We start from the raw sequence: 12,538 nt of genomic DNA on the forward strand, positions 1-12,538 counted from the left end.
TACATAATGTTTTGCTTAAGAGACTCCTCAGCAAATAAAACTAACCATAAAAACATTTAACCCTTTCCAATCCACTGTCTGACATCTTCCTACATTCTGATTGAAGCTTGTACAGCTCCAATGTCAGAAGATGTCTGACAGGGTATTCTTACCGTCTATTGCCAGCCACTCCTCTGTTGGAGCCTCTCTGGCGCACACACTGGCTTAAGCCAGCAGATAGCATCGTTGTATAACAGCAAAAAGAGAAAGCCTTCTAGGAAACCCTAAATCCAAAATTGGATTGGAAAGGGTTAACTCCTTAAGGACGCGGTCTTGTTTTTTTTTTTCCAATTTTCGTTTTTTCCTCTCCCCTTAAAAAAAAAAAAAAAAAAAAATTATAACCTTTAGTTATTTATTGATGTAGCTGTCTGCAGGTTTGTTTTTTGCGGAACGAGTTATATTTTTTAATGGTACTACTAAGGGTACCATATAAAAAAAATTCTAAGTGGAGTGAAATAGAAAAAAATACAACATTCCACCATCTTTCTGTTCGTCTTGTTTCTACGGCGCACACGCTGCAACAAAAATGACCTGATAACTTTATTCTATGGGTCAGTACGATTACTACGATACCAAATTTATCTAGTTTTTTTTTTGCTGTACTATATTTTTTACAAAGATATTCATTTTAACATTTTCTGTCATTAGTTTTACATTGACATAGTCGTTGTAGGGCTCATTTTTTGCAGGATGTTCTGTAGTTTCTCTTGGTACCATTTTTTGAATACATGCGATTTTATCACTTTTTATTGCATTTTTTCCCTCGGAGACCAGGGGGGGTGACTTTTTTTTTTCCGACGACGTTCACCATGCTAGGTTAATAATGTGTTACTTTGATAGGTCAGACTTTTACAGACTCAGCGATACCAAATATGTATTTTTGCTTTATTTATATTCTTTTATTATGAATATGGAAAAGAAGGGGGGGGGTTGTTAAACCTTTATTACCTTTGATTTTTTTTTCAGTAATTAGTAAAACGTTTTAAAATTAATTTTAACATATTTTTTGTAGCCCCCTTAGGGGATAAGAACTTGCAATAGTTTGATCGCTCCTGCAGTATGATGTAATGCCGTAGCATTACATTTTATGGTGATCTGACAGGCATTTTATCAAGCCACCCCATGGGTATGGCTTGATAAGCATTCTACCATGACAGCTCTGGGGCCTTTCAGAAGGTCCTCGGTTGCCATGACACCCGCACAGCAAACCACAATCTCATCACAGGGGGCCGTATGGGACCCCTGAACATCAGTCGCGGCATTTAAAGGGTTAACAGCTCCAATGAGCGTCGTGGCTTATCAGCCGGCACCCGAACATGCAGGATGTAACTGTATGCCCTGTAGCATTAAGGGGTTAAAAGGACAACAATTTTTCCTACATTTTATGCACATCTAATTGCCAGTGTTTGTCCAAATCAGTCTTTTAATATACTTTAATTGCCATTTTTTTTTGTATTCTAACTGCAATCAACTGCCTTTTAGGCATTCAGCTTTTCTAGTCACTAGGACTTCAGGACATCTTAGCTGTGGAGGCAGGACTAATCTTCACAAGCTGGATCCCCTGCACTCATAATGCTCGGTACTGGTGTATTATGTCGCCTCCGGAAGTTGGGAGTGGCGACATAGTACAGCAGTTTTGACATGGAGTAATGCCCCCAGCTTGTGATGGGGGATGAAACGCACTTCTAGCTAAAGTGTCGTTGTCCAACGGGGAGGACAGCGGCAAGAGTGGGAGCATCATCGGCCACCGCAGACGCAGGAGGGGAGGCGCTCGCCATAAGGAGAGTGGCAGCAGCGGCGGGGTCAGGAGAGGCAATGGTGACTGTGGTAAGTGGATGAGAATCGGTGGCAGAGAAAAGGCAGCGGCAGGAGGAGACACAACAGCAGAGGCGATACCTGGAGAATAGGCAGTAGCAGGAGAAAAGGCAGCGGTGGCACAAGGAGACCCGCCCAGCGGTAGCGGCGGGCCAAGAGACCCAGTGGCAGCAGCAGAGCCACGGGTCATAGCAGCAGCGTCGGTATGGATTTTTGCCTGGGCTGGAGGGTTATGGTTAGGCTTGCTTTTGCTGTTAGGCTTATATATAATGTAAGCCTAACAGGAAAAATAACCCTAACCCTCCTGCCCAGGCAAAAATCCATAAAGGTTTCAGCCAATCGCGAGCTAGGGGCGTGACAGGGGCGTTCCTCCATGCAACCCCTGTCAAACTCCTAGCTTCCGGTGGTGTTAAGGTACACCAGTACCATAATGCTCTTAGATCTGCAGTCAGTGTGTACACAATCTCTGCCCCTACTGTTTATCTAACTTGGCATGTGCAGTTATCTTTTTGTCGGAGTCTTTAAGAGTCTTCAATTTGCTTGTGTAAAGTAGCATAATTCATATTGGATTAATCTGTATCCATGAAGTGACCATCCATGCGCATGAATCAGGTGGGGTGTATGGTGTGGCGGTGACAGAGGAAGCATTTTTTTTTCAATAAACCTTACTTAACCGGAACTACAGAGATGACTTTTTGTTCCATAGGAGGGCAATGGTACTTTAATAAGGTTACGAAAGCTCAGAGCGGGTGCCATCTTGGATTCTGAGCTCTGACACACACCTCCACATTGCACTGTTCAGCAACTCGCAGGTGGTGGCACAGCCGACAGCCCTACTCAGACACCCCAGTCACCCTCCAAGGTAGGAAGCTCTGTACTAAAGGAGCTGGAAGGGGAGAAACCACATCACAGTACATAGAGCAACAGCCATGTAAAGGAGTAGTTACATTAAGGAATAGTTTTATTTAGGGCTCATTCACAGAGGCAATGAATACGCAAGTATCAGGTGTATTCACTGCATATCTATGATGTAAAGGAAAAAAAATGTTTTGAACTCCCCAGACCAGGCAGTGAGGGAGGTATTACAGGAGGAATAAACAGCAGTAGTACCGCCCTCGGAATGAAGGATATACCACTAGGTCAACCTGCCATTGAGGATTCAGCAAAGCTGAGTGTAAATGAAATGGTTATCTAATTACTTGTCACCAAGACTTCCAGGACCCTCGAATTCCATGTTTGAATAGTTATGGCAATGCATGTGGTATACATGCTTGCATAACTTTGCAGTTGGCATTCAGGATTCTGGAAGAGCTGAGTGACAATGTAATGATGATTCCATTAGTTGTCACCCAACTTTCCAGGAACCCTGCATGGCACGTCTCATTACGGTTATGTATGATGCACCGTTTACATCTGCGCATAACTAGGCACAAATGTATACAGCATATAACCAGATCTTTCTCCCTCTCCCCTTCTGCCCTACCCGTCTCTTATGTAGCCAGCAGATGAGTGCCTGTACCTACAGCTGATTGATGAGGGGGGGGGGGAGCAATTCTCTCTCACTAATCAGCTGTTATACGGGCGCTGCTGTGGAGCGGACCTGCTATCTTTATCAAACCGTCAGCAACATAGCAGGAGCTGCCCACCCCTAGCAATCAGCTGTTGTGCGGCCGCTCTGCTCTCCTGCTACTCTCCCAGCAATCAGTTGTTATGTGGCTGCTCAGCTCTCCTGCTACTCCCCCCGCAATCAGCTGTTGTGCGCTGCTCTAAGAAGGATTTGCGATCCTTTTCAGCTGCCAGACGGGTGCAATCTCGGCATGCTCGCGCTATAGGACGCACTCCCCCCCACCCCCCCACACACACATACTTTGGAGGGGGAAAAAAAAGTGCTTCTTATAAAGCGAAAAATATGGTAAGCTGTCTGTATTACACACATAATGCAGAGCACAAATATGCCTACATGAATGAGCCCTTATAAAAGGCAGCGCTTTGCTCCTTAAGGTACAAAACAGCCTGGTCCTTAAGGGGTTAGACACTTAAAGGCCTCATGTCCACGGGGAAAATCAGGCCCGCTACGGATTCTACATCTAGAATCTGCAGTGGGTCCCTCCTGTCCCGCGGACATGAGCGCTGAAAATAGGAATTTAAAAGAATTTACTCATCTGGAGCGGGCGGGGAAAGTCTTCTCTTCCTCACGGCCGGATCTTCTTTTTCGGCCAGCGGATGAACTCGTCACGCCGGCGGCACGTCGCCGGCACGTCGCCAACGTGCCGCGCGCATGCGCCGGGCACATCTGCCGAGCCGAAGCAAGAAAGATCCGGCCGTGAGGAAGAGAAGACCTTCCCCGCCCGCTCCGGATGAGTAAATTCTTTTAAATTCCTATTTAAGGTCTTCCGCGGATCCGGACGGCTTCCATAGAAGCCCGCGGGAGCCGTCCCCGCGGGAGACCCGCACGAAAATGGAGCATGGTCCAGATTTTTTCATGCTCCATTTTTTTAAAAATCACTTCTATTGACCATGCGCGGGTATTTATCTACCTGCGGGTGGTCAATGCATCCCTATGGGGTGCGGATCCGCAGGCAGGAGAAGAGTTAAAATCTACTGCGGATTTTAATTCTTCTTTTGCCCGTGGACATGAGCCCTAAGGATTTTACCCATATGGTGGTTTAACTGCCCTATTTTTTTTTTTTCAGCTACCAAAATTATTTTTGCTGCCGTATTTCTTTCGTGACATATAGGGCCATTTTTTTATGTTTTTCACTGACTTTTTTCCATTTTTTAGGTTTTATTGCGGGTAAAAAGCTTGATTTTGTTATTGCTAACATTTATAGCTTTTATTTTACTAATTAAAAAAAAATATGGGAATGGGTTCCTCATTTTGTTTTGATATATAATATGTATGGTTTCGGATAACAGGGCGCATACGGCGACAGTTTTGATTGGCGTTCGCTTTGGATTATTTTCTTTTTTATGTATATATTTTTATTTTAAGGGTGGGTTTTTGTGCATACTTAGGTGCGTACACACGTGCACACCTATGTATGAGCAAAAACACGCGTGAACACAGCTGCGCGCTTGTTGTCAATGGAGCTGCGGCTGCTGGCAGCGGCTCCATTGAAAACAATACTCTGCCGGCACCCCTGCATTCTTTTTCAGGGAAGGGGCTTTACATATACGCTCTTCCCTGAAAAAGAAAAATTTTTTTTTTACACTAAAAAGAATAAAAATTAAAAATATATACTTACTTGTCCGCTGCTGCCGTGACCCCCACGGGGATGAAGAACACATCAGAGGTTTCCTTCATCCCCACTAGTTAAAAGAATTCTCTGCTGCTGCATCTGCCATATCTGTGACAGATGCAGCAGAGGAATTCTTCAATTCTCTACCGCAGCTGTAACACATGTCAGCTGTGGTAGAGGATTCTGTTGCCAGCAATTGATTTCAGGGAAGGTCTTTAAATATAAGCCCTATCCTTCCCTGAAAATCAAGTAAAAGTGGTTTAAAAAAATTAAATAAAAATAGATACTCACCTTGCTTCAGCTGCATCTTCTCCTGCTGTTCCCTGCACTGTGGTGCTGATCTATCAGCAGGCGGGGATTTAAAATCCCCACCTGCTGAAAGAGCTGAATGTGATTGGCTGAGGTGCTCAGCCAATCACAGGCAGCTCTCCCCGAATGAAAAATATAATTTGGCGAAAAGAAAAGTTTGATTTTTTTTTAAATATAAAAAAGGTTTTCAAAATGTTTGTTCTTTTTCTTAAACACACACTATAATATATATATTTTTTTAATATCTATGTTCTTCTTGAAGGTTTTCAACCTATAAAATTATAAATGTTCATGGTGTATGCAGACTTAAGCATCAGTGGATCTTCGTTGGTTTTTGTAAAGAAAAAAAGATCTGGACAGAACTTGGGATGAGTTATTGGATGTCCCAATTTTATTTTTCCAAAGCACTTGAAGATATACCTGTCATGACACCATCAGCACCCTCAAGTGACATTACAATGTCTGTGCTGAACTATGCGATGCCCCTACAGGCGTACACAGTGTCAGTCGATGCTGGACGCTGAGAGAGAAACATCTCCTATCTGTCTGTGGACTGACTTGCTGACTTTCATCCCAGCCAGACAATAAGTAACTTGTTTAAAGGTATTTAATTCCACCTTCTCTGCGCAGAGGATGCTGCTTGGAATTTTGTTACACTTGCATGCTGATCCTGTGAGATTTGGGTGTAATTTAACCCTGGAGCTCTGTTTACATCTCTGCAAAAATTCTGTATTGTACTTTGTATTCGGACTACTACTGTGTTTCACCGAAAATAAGACACTGTCATATTAATTTTACAATGTCTTATTTTCGGGATGGGGGGGGGGGGGAGCTTATACTCACCTGGTCCGTGGCGTCCCAAGTCCAGTTACCGAATTTAAAATTTCACCAAGAACTTATGGCAAAAAGCGTCCACTAAATATCCAAGACCTTCCTCTAACAAAAAGGGAACTGACCGAAAGTATCATCAATGCCTGGCATCACGTGGTTTCACTTTAGCTGCTAAAAAAAAACAACCCCCCCCCCCCTCCAAAAAACCAAAAAAAACCTTGTGCACTCTGCTTGAAAGATGCAGACTGGTGATCAAAAACAAAAGGATGCCCAATTTGATAATGAATTACTAAGGTTTCCATATTTCACTTTGTAGTTTACTTTTACTGTATGTGCAATTTTTAACACACTTGATGTTTTTCTTTAAAGTATTGTTCAGTTATAAGAATTTTTTTTAAACATTATCTGAACAGACCCCATCAACTATAATGGGGTCCATTAGGCTTCTGCTATGCTCCTGGGTATTTTCCTGGATAGAACAGAACAGGAACAGGGAATAGTCTGGAATTTTATGTCAGATCTGTGCCAGAGATGTGAAATGTGGGATGGATGCAAAAAGTTTCTGAAATTTGTGAGGACATGGGATTTTGACCAGAGGGGTTGGTAATCTGGGAAATAATGGCTCAAGGTAAGGCAAGGGTATGTTCTTGAATTTAGAAAATGGGCAAAAGGATTCTACCTATGAGGCTTTTGGCCAAGAAAGCATTAAAGGGGCTTTTCCACCACTTAAAAATAGCCTCACAACCACTGTCCTTCCTGGTTGCTGCTGACTAGTACCTGTGACTGCTACAGCCAATCACTGACCGCAGTAGTGGCCTTCTATAGCCAGTGATTGGCTGCAGCAGTCACATGTCCCAGTCAGCAGGAACCAAGGACAGAGTGGTTGTGAAGCAATTTTAAGTCGTTGGAAATTTTTTTTTAGGATTTTAGCTTCTATCCCCCCCCCCCCTGCTCACTCCCGCAACTCACCGCTCTCCCGAATCTTTTGAGACGAGCAGGCAGGTACTCGCATAAGACACTACTCGCTCGAGTAGTTTGCCTTAGTACACTCGCTCATCTCTATTTATGGCTTATCTTCAAGTTCACTGATCTATGAAAATTACTACAATTATAACACTCTGCTCCACCTTTAGTTATCATAACTCAGATTACTGTGAAAGGGCTCAACTATCTAGCATTTACATGCTGCTATTAACAGATATGTTTGAATTAACTGAATGGAATACACTAACAGAAGTTGAACGGATAATAGTTTACATTTTTCTCTACAAAGTTGCTCAGCGATTCCATTACAGAAGAAAAAAATAATTTTTATAATATGAATGAAAATCTATTCATTTATTTTTTTTAGTGGATCTGGCACAGGATCTCCCCTTCTGAGCATGCTCTGTGAATTTGACAGATCTGTTAAATGGAGTGTTCAATCACACATACGTTAGAATTGTGAAGAAAAATCTATCTATTCTGCTTTGAGAGCAGAAAGATGGGATTCAACATTTAAGGTCCCCCCCCCCCTTCCCCTTTCCTTTTAATGCGTTTTCAAAAATAAGTTATGCAGTTTCCATTATTACACTGGAGTAAATAGCACACTCTGTATCACTATTTCTCAAGCCAAAATAACAAAAAGCTAATGAAAAGTAAGGTTTCCTTTATTTTAAATTTAAGTCAAAGAGAGACTGAAGTGAACAGCAACGACCCTGCTCCATAACGTTTTCTCGTATGATCATGTTTTGCCCTGCAAGGATTGCGTCAACAAGGATTTAGTGGTACCCTTTGAGTTTGAGAAGGCTACCGGTTTCATAGTGTACTAGTCAGGAGTAGGGCGATTTTAAATTTCCTGGGCATCCTGGCCTTCTGCGCGTGACATTTTTCGTCTGGCGCGCATGCGCAGAAGACTGTGTCGGGTCCTGGAAGTACCAGATCGCCATAGGACATTGGAGGACGGGAATGAGTACTCTAAGCTCCCCTCATGGATCTGATCCGTGAGGGGAGCTGAAACTAACTTTTTTAAAAAACTTTACTTTAATGCGATCGCCCTTACTAGGAGGCAGAGTGTCGCTCCCCGCGGAACCCCTATGACAGCTCCAGGTTGTCGGCTACCTCTGGCAGCGAACAGCAGGGAGCTTTCATGTACACGGCCCCTGTTGCTTTAATCCTCAAGGAGAGCAGGTTTTTACAGCCTTGAGGATTAAAGCCCACTTAGCCAGGACGTAAAAAGGCAATGGGTCGGTCACCAAGGAGTTAAGAAACCGTTTTCACACAGCATCACTAATGAAGGGGCCAGCTGTTTTAATCTCCTCTTAATAGTTTCCACAGACACTTGATGGTTGTCAATTCACCGTCCAGTTCATTTGGAGAGCAGCATGATGGACTTTTCTGCTTTTTTAAAGGGGTTCTGACATGCATAATTTTTTTATGCTCTAGCAGCCATTGTTCCCTGGTCTGCCTAATGGACACAGGGAACCCACGATTTAATGGCTGTTAAAGCATAAAAACATAATACTTACCCTGTCTCCTGTTGTTGTCGACATCGGGGGGGGGGGGGGGGTCATCTCCCAGCAGGCACTGCTCTTCCTCTTCTTCCTCCACAAGCCGCGCTGCTCCGGGATCGCGCGCATGCGCAGTGGAGAGGTGCCCTCTGACAGGAGTCAGGGAGGGCCGCGTCTCCACTGCGCACGCGCAGAATCTCGGAGTTCAGTCAGGACGGACGAGCCGCCCACAGCAAGCACTGCTTGTGACGTGCTTGCTGTGGGCGGCCCGTCCGTTCACCTCGGAAGTGACTGATGGACGGAGCTGAGCAGGAAGCGGTCATTTTGACCGCTCCTGCTCTGCTTCTACAAGCCACAGAAGATGCGAGACGGAGGGGACATGCCTGGCGATGGGTCCTGGCAAGGCAAGTAAAATTTTTTTTTTTTTAGTGTCAGAACCCCTTTAAGGCACTCATGACCTCCTATTTCACAGTTTTTCCTGGTTTGCCTCAAAACTAAGGATCCACTGTTGAATACATCATAAAATATTTTTGTGAAACAAGTCACGAATGAAAAGACCATCTTTGTTATAGTATGCATTGATTATGGTCCTTATGTATTGGTTCACATTTGCTTGCAGGCATTTCTATGATTCACCAATGGCAAATCTTTGACATTAGTTCCTAGAAACCATGCAACATCAACAATAATTGTGATAGACTGGTATGCCATCAGTCATTTTGTTGCGTCAGACCTTAGATCTATATTGAGCATCCATTTTTCTTCCTACTGTATAATCCCATTCAGGCCTGTGGCCTTTTGAATATTCACATTTAGAAAGGCAACTGGTCTCCCCTTACCCTGGACCAGAGCTGTGATGTAAAGAACCCCTTCCTTTCTTCTGCCCCAGCTGTCCCTGTGGTTTAGAATTAGCATGAGGATACCAAATTGTGTGACCATTTACTTGGTAATGAAGTCTAAGGAAAGTTATACAACAAAAATCTGGGTTCTCAGACATTCTGGCTCCAAGATTCAAATTAGGGAAGAAATCTTAATAAGGATTATTGGTTGTGTGAAGGTTCTGGCCCGATAATACATTTTCGGAATCGGGCGGGCCAGCTGAATAAAAGGCATCTAAACTAATTGAGGTGTGAGCCCCAGAACAGCCCCAAATGGCGTACCTAGTTATAATTTACGTGTCATGTTTGATATCGCTGAGTAGGTAAAATCATGAGCAGAAATATTCCAGGCATATATTCCCAATCGGGAGATCGCCAGCAGAGATATGGCTGGAATGGGGAATTATCGTTTTTCACTGGTATGTACGCATTTACCCTACGCTTCTCTGAATGACCTCAGAATAAGCGGGGGAGGTCATGTTATGGGGAAACTTTAAAAACTCAGGGGTAAGAGAGGCCAGGTGACAGACCTTCAGAGATACTGAAGAAATCCTCAGGTTGAGTATCATATTAGGTCTTCTGTGTTATCCAGAACTTCGGAAGAGAAGGATTTAGGGGGTTCTGATTTCTGACAGCCCTTAAAATGAGTCCACAATACAGTCAGGCAGCAAAGAGAGCAAGTAGGATGCTCGGCTTTATAGCTAGAGGCATTACCAGTAGAAAGAAGGCGATTGTGATCCCGCTTTATAGAGCTCTGTTAAGACCACATCTGGAATACTGTTTTCAAATGGTGACCTCATCTACAGAAAGACATTGATAACATAGAACAAGTCCAAGGATTGGCTACAGAAATGTTGGAAGGTCTTAAAAACAAAACGGATGAGGAATTACTGAAAGAACTTAAATTTGTATAGCCTAGAGGAGAGAAGGGAGAAGGGGAACATAATTGAAGTTTTTAAATATGTTAAAGGTATAAATAAGTTTCAGGAGGGACATATTCCAGCAGACATGGTTGGAAAAATCAACAAATGAATTCGAGCATGTCTGGGATAAGCAAAGACAAATAAGAAAGGAAATATAAGGGCAGATTAGATGGACAATGTCACCTCTGCTACATATCCTGAATGTAACCTCACTGAAACATAGGAAATTGACGGCAGTTAGCCAACATACGTAATGTTATCTTTGGGGGAGGTGGGGTGGATACCCACAATTCTATGGGACAGTATGATTAAGAGTATAAATTTTGTTATGTTTTAATTTTGCTGTACTACTTTTAAAAAATAAAATTTTGGAAAAAAAAAAAAAGAAAAAAGTTTTCTGCCACCATCTTCTGACAGCCATAACTTTTTCTTGCAAGATGTCCTGTAGTTTCTGTTGGCACCATTTTGGAGTTTGTTTTACTTTTTGATAACATTTTATTATTTTCTTGGAGACTGCATGACCAAAAATGCACAACTTTTTTAAAAAAATCTGATCACATTCTCCCTGTGGGATAGATAATGCGTTACTTTGATAGATCGGACTCCTATAAATGCGGTGATATGAAATATGCTTTCATTTTCTTTAATTATTAATATAGCAAAAAAGTTGTGATTTTTTTTTTTTTTTACACTTCTTTTTTTTCTAAAAATTACATCTTTTTCAGTCCATAGGGGATTTGAACTTGCAATGGTTTGATCGCTAACGCATTTTAATGCAATACCACAATATTACATTATACCGCATTTTGACAAGCAGTCCGTGAAGGTGTTCCACAGGCACGTCTTCATAGGCATTATTTGATGCCAGCCCTGGATGCCTTCACATCACATCGTGGGAGACCATTTGGAACTCCTGAACAACAATCAGGGCTTTTATAAGGGAATCTGTCACATCTTCACAGGACTATAAAACTATGGTATTTTTTTCATCCTACGGTTCCTACCCAGCTCCTGCAATACAGTGGTGTCCCCCTATGAAGTAGGCCCACGGCAAAATAATCTGACTATTTACAAAGTCTCGCACGAGTATTTATAAGATGCTTTTAAAGACTTAATTTAATGCGTGTACTCTTATTTTTGAGGACATTGTCCCAGTCAATAAGGTTAAGGCGATCTTCAAGCAGATCGAACTTTGCTTTCCTAAAGTGTAGTACGTTTGTCTCCCCATCTCCCTGACAAAACACCACTTTGAAATGTGAATGCTTGTTTTTTGCAGGACAAGTTGTATCTTTTAATGGCATCATTTTTGGGTCCAGATGTATTGTAAAAGGTGTGTAATTTTCTTTTTGAGAATTAAAAGGATGGAGGAGGAGGGGGAGGGGGGGGGGGAAATCTACCATCTTTTTGGTTTTCATTCTCACAGCATTCAGTGTGCAAAATAAATGTGATATTATCTAAGTCAGCAGGATTCCAAGTAGTTTTTTTAGGCTTTGCCATTTTTGTACAAAAACCACTTTATCAAGATTTGCTTTTGTATCGCCGTATTCCAAGAGCCATATCATTTTTCTTGTTCCAGCGACAGAGCTCTATGGGGGCTGGTTTTTTTTTTTTGCAGGATTTAGGCCGGCTTCACACAAGCGTGACGGGCTCCGCAGCGGAATATTCCGCGGCGAAGCCCGTCACGGCGCCCCCCCAGAGACTCCATACTTACCAGCGGAAGATAGCGTGAAGACGCTTCCCCGCCCACCGCCGTCGCGTCATGTGACACCCCCACTGCGTCACATGACGCGGCCGGCCGTGTCACGTGACGCGCCGGCCGCGTCATATGACGCGGCGGCGGTAGGCGGGAAAGCGTTTTCACGCTATCTTCCGCTGTGTTACAGCGGGAGATAGCATGAACGGACGGCTTCCATTGACTGCAATGGAAGCCGTCAGCGCGTACACCCTCGGCAAATAGAGCATGCCGCGGGTGAGGACAGGAGATTTCACGGTGTGAAATTCCGCGGTGGAATTCC

At 43.2% G+C, this 12,538-nt stretch overlaps 1 protein-coding gene across 4 annotated transcripts in view; it reads right to left on the minus strand.

Annotated features, from left to right (window-relative positions):
* Nucleotides 1–12,538, minus strand: part of CEBPG (CCAAT enhancer binding protein gamma) — a 55,104-nt gene that overhangs the window by 6,542 nt on the left and 36,024 nt on the right. The window lies entirely within an intron of this gene.

The sequence above is a fragment of the Eleutherodactylus coqui genome, chromosome 3, assembly GCF_035609145.1.
Source record: "Eleutherodactylus coqui strain aEleCoq1 chromosome 3, aEleCoq1.hap1, whole genome shotgun sequence".
Taxonomy (NCBI): Eukaryota; Metazoa; Chordata; class Amphibia; order Anura; family Eleutherodactylidae; genus Eleutherodactylus; species Eleutherodactylus coqui.